The sequence below is a fragment of the Triticum dicoccoides genome, chromosome 1B (assembly GCF_002162155.2).
Source record: "Triticum dicoccoides isolate Atlit2015 ecotype Zavitan chromosome 1B, WEW_v2.0, whole genome shotgun sequence".
Classification (NCBI taxonomy): Eukaryota; Viridiplantae; Streptophyta; class Magnoliopsida; order Poales; family Poaceae; genus Triticum; species Triticum dicoccoides.
Window position 1 is genome coordinate 639,941,148 of NC_041381.1, and position 12,540 is coordinate 639,953,687.

Genomic DNA, 12,540 nt, shown 5'->3' on the forward strand with positions numbered 1-12,540 from the left:
CATGTTAGAAGAGCATGTCTCCATGTGTCCATAGCCCCATAGATAAGGCAAGTGTCCTCTATCGACATGTTACGATGCTTCAAAAGATCTCCAGTTGGCATAGATTGTCTCGCCAGACGCCAAACAAACATGCGCAACTCAAAGTGTGTAAATTCTGCTCCATTCGTTTTGCTCTTGCTGATCACTGGACGATCCCTCCTCTTCATTTAGCCAAGCCTCCCGGTTCAACTTTGTCTTTAATATCATTCTGTATGTCGATCTTACACTGAGCACTCCTCTGTTCTCCTCATGCCATGCCCAGAAGTCATCAACAATGCGCGTACACAAGGGAATCCGCAAAATCTCCTCGGCATCAAAGTGTGTAAAGGTTGCTCGAACCAAATCCTCCTTCCATGATGCAGAAGAAGCATCGATCAACTGGGCCACCATCATCGGCGGGTTTGGAAGCAAAGAAGTGATGGGCCTCTTGATGCTATCCCTTGGTATCCAATTCTGGGACCAAATCTCCGTTGTCTTTCCGTCTCCAATTCTCCTAATGACTCCCTGTGACAAGATATCGCGGCCATCCAGAATTAAGCACCATATCTGTGAAGGCCTAGACCCCAGTTCGACATCAAACAAAGAGCAAGTTGGAAAATATGCAGCTTTTAGTATTCTGGCACTCAAAGAAGTATCGTTAATTAACAACCTCCATGTTTGACGAGCAAGTAATGATAAAATGAAGATCTCCACGTCACGGAAGCCTAAACCCCCAAGATGTTTAGGTCTTGTCATAGTTTCCATGACACCCAGCTCGGTTTCCTCCGTCCATTCTTGTTGCCCCACCAGAACTGCCGTATGATCGAAGTGATACTCTCACAGAGACCTCGTGGCAATCTGAAACATGACATGGAGTAAACCGGTATTTCTTGTGCTACAGATTTAATTAGGACTTCTTTTCCTGCCGAGGACCAAATATTTTCCGTCCAGCCCTTTATCTTCTCCCAAACCCGTTCACGGAGGTATTTGAATGTGCCATTTTTTGAGTGGCCTACTTCTGTTGGTATTCCAAGGTAGTGCTCACTCAATGATTCATTATGGACCCGCAACACATTTTTGATCGTCTCCCTTGTGCTTCCCGGACAGCCTTTGCTAAAAAAATATGGAAGACTTTTCATGATTAATCCTCTGTCCCGAAGCACCACAATAAGTGTCCATTAGGTTTGACACCTTAGCTGACCCCTCTACATTGGCCTTGAAAAGCAACAAGCTGTCATCTGCAAACAAAAGGTGGTTAACTGCCGGAGCCGTTGGCGCCACCTTAATACCTGCAAACGATGACTGAGAACTAGATTTGAGGAGGCACGAAAGGCCCTCTGCTGCAATCAAGAATAAGTAGGGGGAGATGGGATCTCCCTGCCGGATACCTCTGGAAGGTTTAAAAGACTCAAGATTCTCACCATTAAATAAAACCGAGAACGAGACCGATGAGATCATGCTCATAACAATATCTATCCACTGCCCTGCAAAGCCCAACTTTGTCATTATAGCTCGCAAATAAGACCATTCCAATCTATCATACGCCTTCATCATGTCCAGCTTAAGGGCACATAAGCTATTTGACTTAGATCTTGATCTTTTCATAAAATGAAGACACTCATAAGCACATATGATATTGTCCGTTATCAATCTCCCGGGGACGAAAGCTGACTGCTCTTCAGATATTATATCAGGCAAAATGATTTTCAATTTATTTGCTACCACCTTGAATGCAATCTTATACAGAACATTGCAGAGGCTAATAGGTCTGAATTGAGATAAAGCTGTTGGATTTTTTACCTTAGGTATTGAAACCAGAATAGTATCGTTGATGCATTCCGCGCTTACCTCTCCACGCACTATTCTCAGGGCAATATTTGTTATATCCTCCCCACAGATATCCCAATGACGCTGGTAAAAATAGAATTTTTTCAAAAGAGACCACCCGCCCAACAGAATTATTAAAAAAGACCGCCTTCAGATGAAATTAACAAAAAAAAAACCTCGACCGTGGCGGCAGGCGTGCCAAGCGACATGTGGCACCTGCTGCCACGGTGCGAGGTGGCAGCCCGTGCCGCCACCGTGTCAGACGGCAGGCTGGCCAGAACGGGAATCCGCACCCGCGACGTAACGGGCTAGCACGGTGGGCCGCGGCAGCACTGTAGCTGCTGGACCCGGCCGCCTGAGGGGCTGGCGGCAGCCCTGTGCACGCTACGCGCTGTCGATTCCCCCATCTGTCGTTATCGTATGCACGCAAAAGTTCATTAATAGAACATCTCCCGTTCTTTGCACTGGTCTCTGTCTTTGCAGGTATGCTGATTAGGAGGAGTACTAATTGATGGGTAAATAGTCAGTCTACATGTCTGTCGTGATCAACCCTTGAATCTTTTGATGGTCAATCGTTAGTTGACAGCCCGAGTGCTGCAGCCGTCTTGTCAGGTTAATTAGCAGGTACTCCTCATAGCTAAACGGCAGTGCGTAGCGTGCATAGGGCTGCCGCCAGCCTATCAGGCGGCAAGGCCCAGCAGCTACAGTAGTGCCGCCTGCCCTTGAGGCGGCGGGGCCCACCGCGCCAGCCCCGTTATGTCGAGGGTGCGGATTCCCGTTCTGGCCAGCCTGCCGCCTGGCCCGGTGGCGGCAGGGGCTGCCGCCTCGCACCGTGCCGGCAGGTGCCACGTGTCGCACGCCGCGCCTGCCATCACGGTCGAGGGGGTCTTTTTTGTCAGTTTTATTCGGAGGGGGTCTTTTTTAGCAATTCCGTTGGGCAGATGGTCTCTTTCAACAAAAAATCATAAAAATGTGCAGGGAACCCATCCGGCCCCGCTGCCTTGGTTGGAAACATCTAAAAAAGAGCAGTTTTGACCTCCTCATTCGTATAAGGAGCACATAGAAGGGTGTTCATCTCGGCTGTAACTTTCGGTGGGACATGTTGGAGTACCCCTTCCATATTCTGAGTACCCTCTGATGCATATAAACCTTGATAAAAATCATTAGCCATGTCCTTCAACTCTGCCGGGTCTACCACCACTGCTCCAAGAGAATTTTGTAACGTCTTTATCATGTTTTTCTTTCTCCGAATGCTTGCTCGAAGATGAATTTTTTTTGTGTTTCTGTCCCCAGCAGACAACCACTCAATTCTTGCCCTTTGACGCCACATGATTTCCTCTCGATGGTACATCTCTCATTGATCTTTAACTCAGCATGAGATGGGCCGGTCCTCAACGGATCTCCTCTAAGAACCTCCAGTGCCGTCTTGAGCTGCTTTATTTCCTTTTCGATGCTGCCAAACGTGTCCCTACACCATCCGTCCAGGCCCTTGGAGATGTTTTTAGTGTCTGTCTCATATCTTCCACCGATTGGCAGGGCGGTCCTGTATCCCATCCGGTCGTAAGCAGGTCCCGGAGGCCCTCATGCGATTCCCACATGATTTCATACTATCTCTGAACATTCATTTTCTTCCGACTGCCGAAATCGAGCAACAATGGTGCATGATCGGATGTAGAGCCTGTAAGATGTGTGACCGAAGCAGCTGGGAACCTACTCAGCCACGCCGCATTCACCATGGCACGATCCAGTCAACATCTCATGTAGCTCCCCCCAGTAACTTTTTTCTCAAACGTCCAGAAATTGCCCTTGTACCCCAAATCGAGCAACATGCAAATATCCATAGTGTCCCGAAAAGCCTGAATTTGGGCGTTGCTTCATTCTCCAACTCCCTCATGCTCATCTGGACGTAAAACCTCGTTGAAATCTCCCATGCATAGCCAAGGTAATGAGTACAAAGTGCTTATATTTTTCAAAATTGTCCAAGTGTGATGCCTCAAGTGTGTTTGCGCTTCTCCATATACACACATGAATCTCCATTTATCCTGATTGTGTTCCTCTACAGAAACATCTACGTGATAAACTGAGTAACCAAGAATCTAAACTTTTATTGAATTATTCCAAAACAGTCCAATACCACCACTTCTACCTTGACTACTAACAGCATAAGCATTGTCATATCCCAAAGTTCCTACCATAGCTTCTACCCTAGCGCTATCAATTTGTGTTTCCACTATGCAAAGTAGGCTAGGGACAAATTTTTTCGTGAAATCGCGAAGCTCGCGAACTGTCGCGGCTTTGCCTGCACCGCGACTGTTCCTGCACTCATTGTCCTTGGCGGCGCCCGTCTTGCGGGCCCGCCAACTTCAGCTCAGTTCATGCCTTGTTCTTCTCTGACTCATTAGACGTCTCCGTTTGCTTTGGTTCTTGAACAGAGTTTGAGCTAGGGGGAACCGCAGGAGGTGGGAGAGCCAGTGCCTGGCTATCTGGTGTAGGTGGATTCTTGCTCGATAATGGCATAAGCACCGCACTCTGCTGAGACCCCCTCTTTCTGTTTTGTTTAGCTGCAGCCATCACCAGGTCTTCTCCTTCTGTTTCCTCAGTTTCCTTGGGATCGTCGCCAAAACCGTCTTGCCATGCATTCCTTCCTCTGCCATGACCGCCTCTGCCTCCTCTTCTGCCTCCTCTACGTCCACGTCCTCCTCCCGGACCAGTAGTCCGCATTGCCCATGAGGCCCGCGGATCCTTGAAGACCAAAGCAGCTGGAGCATGTATTCCATCCCCGTGTTCCTTGAAGACGTGGCCAAGATGACCACACACAGCACACCAATCGGGAAGTTTTTCATACTTCACCCTATAAATTTGGCGATGCCCGTCCCGGATCATCGAGACCGCGTTCTTGAGCGGTTTGAAGACGTTGATCTGAACCCATACACGATAGAAGTTGCCCGCAAAGTTTTGTGCTTGATTTTCAGTAAACAGGACCTTGCCCACCTTGCCGGCCAAAGCTTCAACCAGATGAGCATACTTATCAGGGACATCATGGATTTGGATCCATATGTCAACGGTGTCCAGAGCTACCTTAGATGGCTGAGTGATTCCATCGTAGGGGGAGAGGATGACTGCGTTTCCCTTGAAGTTCCACGGTCCATCCATCGTAACCCGTTCCCAATCCCCCAGGTAGAAAAACTGGACTGTGTAAAGGTTATCCTCGAGGGGACGAAACTTGCAATCATGCGCTAGATCCCATGCCGATCGCATATTCTTGAAAAATCAGTACTGACTGTATGATTTGTCGATGTGCACACGAACCACCGCCATCCACCTCGCCGCCTCTGGCGGCGCATCTTTTTCCTCGTAGACGACATCGCCTAGGTCCTCCTCACGAAGCCCCAGCTCTGCCATCATCTTCGCCAAGTCGCCAGTGGAGTTTGATCCGGACGCCTCCGTCGCCCCCGATCCATCCGCTGCCATCGCTGTTGAACCCTAACCCGACGTAGATCTATCGGGTGTTGCAGAAACCCTAACTCCCGTCTCGCTCCAGGGGCTCGATCAAGGCCGGGCGACGATCCAGGATCGCCCCGTAATCAGCCCGAACCGATCCCTAGTTTGATCGGGGGAGGGAAGGACAAGGTCTCGACGGCGGCGAAAGTCGCCTCCGGGAGAAGCTAAACCCTAGCGAGAGGGAATAAACTACGTGGCATACTAGTAGTATTATATGCTAATACATCTGCTAATTGGCCGGAGCTAATGGCAACTTAATTAGTATAAGTCAGCTCATAATTGATACTAATCCGTCTAGTACACAAACCGAAGCCCAGCCCACTTTGACCATCGGTTGTAAAAGGCTGGAAGCCTACATGCATGTTTGCTCTTTCAGTAATTTGGGAGGACCATCGGTTGTCATCTAGGGTTCCTGCCGCCGCTCGTGGCTTGCTGCTCCCACAGCCTCGCTCCCAACTGCAGAGCGCTGCTCCAGTTTGCCGGCTGCCGGCAGCTAGCAAACTACTCAGATCACTATATGGCGCAGGTTGCTTCGACGGTGTTAGTCACTTTGTTGATTCAGATACGGAGCCTCGTACTCAAAGCATTTGCACGTGGTCTAGGGTTCGGTTTCAAAGGTACACCAACATACACTCTCCTTACTCCTAGTACTTCCTAGGGATTAGGACATAGCAGGCTAACTATTCTAGCAAATAAGATAACAGATCAATTTACTAATTAGACGTTTCTTTGAACTTTTGAGAAAATATTGCTACTAATTGTCATCATTCTGTTCATAATTAAATTTCCTAGTTGTATGGTCCATATATCTTCTGGGCAATATTGTACAAGCTAAGTACTCCCTCCATCTCAAAATTCTTGTCTTAGATTTGTCCAAATACGGATGTATCTCGTTATGTTTTAATGTTAGATACATTCGTATCTAGACAAATCTAAGATAAGAATTTTAGGACGGAGGGAATATTAGTTTATGTACATATAGATAATTGTTACAGATGGCTATTTATAATGGTTAAGAAAAAGGTGTATTTACAACGTGTTGTGGAGTGCAAAAAATTTAGTTTTCGACTGGCCCCCCCTATGTCCAATTCTTGGCTCCGCCCCGAGTTTAAGAGGTCCGGTTATAGATGCTCTAAGGCTCCGTTCGATGCACAGTTTTATAAAAGACCGGAAAGCAAAATCCTCAGGAATAGAAAAACCAGCTAGCTACGAAACAGAGTAACTGAAACATACGAAGGCCTACGTTCGGCTATGCCTGTGAAGTAGAGGAAGCTTTTCTAGCGGGAGGTAGTCTTTCAAATATTTTAACTGGTTGAGGCCCATAATCTGGCACAAATACTGTATGCTTTATTGACTATAGTCATTTACACACGTATATAATTATTATTTTATTTAGACTAACAGCTTAGGTTGGACGTTTCTCTTCCCGTGAAAAGTGAAGGAAAGAGGATCTTTCCAAAGAGGATCTTTCCAGAGCTGATGCATGTATGATGCATTTCCCTGATTACTTTCGATACATGGAAATAAATAATCTGGTGCCTTGAATGACCGGCCGCTAATTGTTATGCAGCACCTTTTATTTGACGATTCGGTCTGATTAATTGCCATCCTTCCTTATTTGCTTAATAGTAGCAAAGGAGAGAATTAGCATTTGGCGGGCAAACATTCTGGCGCCACCATGTTTTTGTTTCCCACCACTATGTGTTGTATATATATGCGCGCACGCACGTCCGATCGACACACAACCACCATCAGCCTGACATAACAAAGCAGTTCCATGGCTCCCCGTCTACCTCTTTTTGTCTCCTCCCCTGATCTTATAAAAATCTCTGATGATGAGAGCGCCCCCAAGGTCCAAGGAGATTGTAGTCATTGATTCCGAATATGAGGACGACCAAGGCAATGGTGCATCCTATGACAAGGCTGTGTCCACGGCCGCTTTGTTCGTTGCTGCTAGCACCAACGGTGGCGACTCCCGCGGCAACAGTGGCGACTCCCATGGCAAGGGCGGCTGGGGCGATGACTCCCATGGCAACGACGGATGCGCGGTGACTCCCACTGTAACGGCAACGACAGCGACTCCGACAACGCCTCATCGGCCGCACCAACTCGGCCGAAGCAGAGGCCACCGTACAATTACTGGCGTAGTGAGGATATTGTTCAGCTTTTGAAAACCGCTACAAAGCTGCGCGAGGATTACGGCGGAGCGCGCGTACCTGCATCCACACTTCTAGGGGAGTTCCTGAAGGGTGGGAAGCCGATCCGCCGTGGCAAGCTCATATCGCGCAACATCACGACAAGATGAGGTATTCGCGGAAGATATTTTTTGACATGTGCATGGAAGATCCCAAATGTAAGTTTCGGAAAGTGCAACATTCAAAGAATTCTTTTTCAGACCCTGTGTGCACTTTTCGAAACTTACGTTTGCCATCTTCCATGCACATATCAAAAAATATCTTCCGCGAATACCTCATCTTGTCTGTGATGTAGGAACTCCTCTAGGAGTGTGGATGCAGGTACGTGCGCTTCGCCGTAATCCTCGCGCAGCTTTGTAACGGTTTTTAGAAGCTGAACAATATCCTGGCTACACCAGTAATTGTACGGTGGCCTCTGCTTCGGCTGAGTTGGTGCGGCCGATGAGGCGTTGTCGGAGTCGCTGCTGTTGCCGTTGCCATGGGAGTCACCACTGCAGCCGTCGTTGCCATGGGAGTCGCCATCCCAGCCGCCGTTGTCGTGGGAGTCGCCGCCGTTGCCGCGGGAGTCGCCACTGTTGGTGTTAGCAGCAACGAACGGAGTGGCCTTGGCATAGGAGGCGCCATTGCCTTGGTCGTCCTCGTATTCGGAGTCAATGACTACAATCTCCTTCGGGGCGCTCTCATCACAAGAGATTTCTATACGATCAGGGGAGAAGACAAAAAGAGGTAGACGGAGAGCCATGGAATTGCTTTGTTATGTTAGGCTGATGGTGGTGGTGTGTCGATCGGACGCGCGCACGCGTATATATATACAACACACAGTAGCGGGAAACAAAAACATGGTGGCGCCAGAATGTTTGCCCGCCAAATGCTAATTCCCTCCTTTGCTACTATTAATCAAACAAGGAAGGATGACAATTAATCAGACCGAATCGTCAAATAAAAGGTGCTGCATAACAATCAGCAGCCGGTCATTTAAGGCACCAGATTATTTATTTCCATGTATCGAAAGTAATCAGGGGAATGCATCAAACATGCATGAATTGTGCCTCGGCATCCGCCCAAACAAGAGCTTAGGCTGGATGTTTCTCTTCCCATGAAAAGTGAAGGAAAGAGGATCTTTCCAGAGGAATGGTTGTAGTCATTCCTTTGAATCGAACAACTTCGTAGCGAATTTTTTCTGAAGGAACCTGAATCTGTACACTTCCTCCAAATTTCCTTCAAACCGAACGCTGCCTAAAGGTGCAGGCCGTCGAATCACTATATCTTCATCATGCTGTCGATGAAAGATTTCACCTCCATAAAGAATCAAATCAGCAAAAAAAGCTTGAGACATCAACATAAATTCATCAGATCTGAATAATCGGATCTGCGAAGATAGAAAACTCTCTAACCCCATGGCACTGCCAAAAGGACGAGAGGAAATTTATTCTCACAAAATTATGATGATCACTAGACATTCAGCAAGAACATAAAGGTCTTGAAGATCCAAAGTCCCTCCACCTCTCATTGTTAAGATGGCAACCGCAGTGTGGCCGCACGCGTGCAGCCACGCCCACCCACGCGCACTGCTCGGGCCTGGCACTGGAGAAACTGGCGATTCGTGCGTTCCCAGTGAGCCAGGCCCTGAGGTGCTTTAAGAAGCATGCGATGCAGGCCCAATAGTGTATGCGGACTACCAAACAGGCCAAATCCTTTCTGCGGGGGCCTGGTTGGTCCTCACACAGGCAACCAAACACGCCCTGAAGGTATGGCCTTCTAGCTGACTCCACCCAGGCTCGTCCAAATCCGAACTCTGATATTATTCCTTCCGTTGGCATAACCATTTGCAAGTTGGAATGTTGGATAAAGGCAGTTGGGCTAACCATTCGCCGTCTTAACGTCAAGTAACCAACTAACATACTCGTCAGATTACTAGTACTCCTCTATTAAGGACAGTATAACCGCACCTAAAGCAAGCCTTCTCAGCACTTCACATTTCTGGCCGTTCGTTTACTTGATTTGATTGTTTCTGGTCATTGGATCTCTGTCAAATGCGATATTGGGCCTATTTTCCTGTGGGCAGCTGCTCCACAGGCTGAAACGGCGCCCTGTGGTAAACTGGGCTACCAGCCCATCTAACCAAGCGAGGACAACCCATTTGGTCCGATGTGTGTCTCTGGATAACCTAAACCAACCCCACCTCTCCTGACCTGCCTCCTCTTGAGCCTCTCTACTTTCCACGCAGACGATGATGGGAACGGGACACGGCGGCGCGTCAGCTTCCCATGCTTGCCGCAGACTCCCGGCCCTGGGACGCCATTGGGCATGCCGCTGCCCTCTAGTGGAGCGATGGATCACCACCACCTCCTTCCCCACCCGATCCGGATCGCCGTCCCCGCCATGACCCCAAGCCCTCGGAAGACAGCAGGGTCCCCAAGCTCAGTGAGGTCGACGAACCCCCGCTCTCGCGTGCTTTGGTTTCGACGGGGAGGAGGAGGAGGACGGCCGTCGGACGAGGCGGTCTAGGACCTTTGACGACGAGAAGGAGGACGACCGCTGGCAGAGGCGTCCTAGGCCTCTAACGACGGGATGGATGACTGTCACGACAAGCGCGACCGTGATCAGCGGCGCCGCCGCCGGCGCCCCAGCTCAGAGTCGGGATTCTCTTCTTTTGCCTAGCTTAGCTCATTGATCTGATTGCTCCATTTTCTGTTTATTTGCAGGTACTACTCCACCTAGGGACACGTTGTGATGCTTGCGGAGGAGATTGAGAAGGATGCCAGTTCTGACCCTGGCGTCGAGGTTATCATCTGGTAATTGGTAGTTTTGATTAGTAGATGTATTTCACCGCATCATCTGATTTGGAGTTACTTTATAATTTTTTATTACATCGTACATCCAAAGAATGCATCTTGCCTCATTTTTCTATGACAAATCGGTTATGTAGTCAGTGTTTCTTCACAAGGTTAATACATGATTTGCATCACATGACTATATAGTTTGTAAATCGATTATCTTGTCAGCATTTCTTCACAACTATGATGTTGCATCCCCGTGCTTCTCTTAGCTTGCTGCCACTGGTTATGACAGAACTGATGTATAGTTTATCGAAAACCTTCCTTCGTATACCAACATTGGGAATTATTTCAGGTTGCATATCAGCTCTTTGTGATAAGAAATTATGCTTGCAATAACCGATCAGATGGAATGGTTACTGAATTTGGTAACATTTGATCTTTATTGCCGAAGATATACGGAGCCAAGTGAGTGCCTTCTACTATGTCCTTTGGATTACTTGATAGCGCACCCAACTTTGAGTTTGCAACTCTTGTAGGCTGATGAAATTTATCTTTTTTTAATCTTATATATATGTACTTTCAGGGCAATATGAGTATATGCTAACTATGCTTGGATTCACCTGTTTTTCTTTAGGTCTTAATAACTCCACTGCCTTGCAATTTGTATTTTTCATGAATACTTATTGCTTCAGCTTCCAATTTTCACTTTTTTTTTCTTAAATTGTTCTTATTTCCAAACGTTTCAACAATTTATCGTGAAGGAGGTATATAACAGTGTGACAGGATTGCAACTATATTCATGTATAATTAATGCAAAATTCCAAGGCTTTTCAGATGGATGTATTTACTATTTATCTCCCACTTCTATTTACAATGCATGAATTTGCAGATTTTTATTGTCCACAAGTAAGGTACCATTGATTACTTATATGTTGCCACTTTGGTTTTAGGAAAGGTAAATATAATTTTTAGAAATGATGTTCAACATTCTTGACGAAATGGTAATAATAAATTAGAATGTGCGTAATTTACTAATTTTCCATTCTGCATAATAATTTGTTAACTTCCGTGGAACAAGACAATGAATATGTGCCACCCTTTGGTCTTTGTTTCATAGCATTCCCTTTGGTTAGTAAATACCAGTGGACAGGAATATGGCAAGTTTTGTTTCCTTGCATTCCACCCTTGGCTTCCTCTACGCCATCAAGTTAGATTTTTTATGATGTCTTTTGCTCTTTCTAAATGAAACATGTCATGTAACTATGGTCCCTCAAGAAGTACAATATAAATTATTTTTTTATGATTGTTACATCTCTCTCTCACACATCATGCTACTCCCTCCGTCCGGAAATACTTGTCATCAAAATGGATAACGGGGGATGTATCTAGACATATTTTAGTTTGAGATACATCTCTTTTTATCCATTTTGATGACAAGTATTTTCGGACGGAGGGAGTACTTATCACCTACATTCTTGTGTTGTGGAGAAAGCTTTCTCTAATTGTCTTGCTTGTGAAAAAAGGGAATTTGATTATTTAACCATGTTGCCCATGAGATGTCTTCCCCTTTTCAGTGGTGCCAAATGAAGATCCTTTAGACTGCAATACTTCTATTCTATGCATGCCTTCAACACGCCTGGATGTATGTACATCTGCATTCCTTAAGTGAATGATGGCATCAAGAGTGGTGTAGTCTAGGAAGGATATTTTGGGTTTTGTACACTATTACAACTGGTGTTTTCTCATGAATTTCGTCTCAAGATGTTGCTTCTTCACAGGCAACAAGGATTTCCATTTTTTTTGGTTTTGTTCTTCCGCTCTGTGTGGTTAATCTGTTTGCTTCCAAGAATCATCTGATGTTGAAAAGCACATTTGAATGAAAGTATGGAGGTTACGAAAGAACCATCAGTTCAGATCTTTGTGAACAACATTATCTGCAAAAACATTTTAGTAAACAATTGGGACGCTATGTCATTATTATTTTGGAAATGGAGATGTTATCTTAGCATGATTAGTTGACATAGTATTTGCTACAACCTTCTGCTTTAGATTTGTGCTTACTTTTGATTCCAACTTTTATTTATTTTTCCCTTAATATATTTAAATTCCTATAATTCTATCGTCATAACGGACGGGTGCGGCAACGCGCATCATCGATGATCTAGTGTTTCTTGATGGCAAAAGTGGTACTCCCACGTTTCAGATATTATTAGTACTGG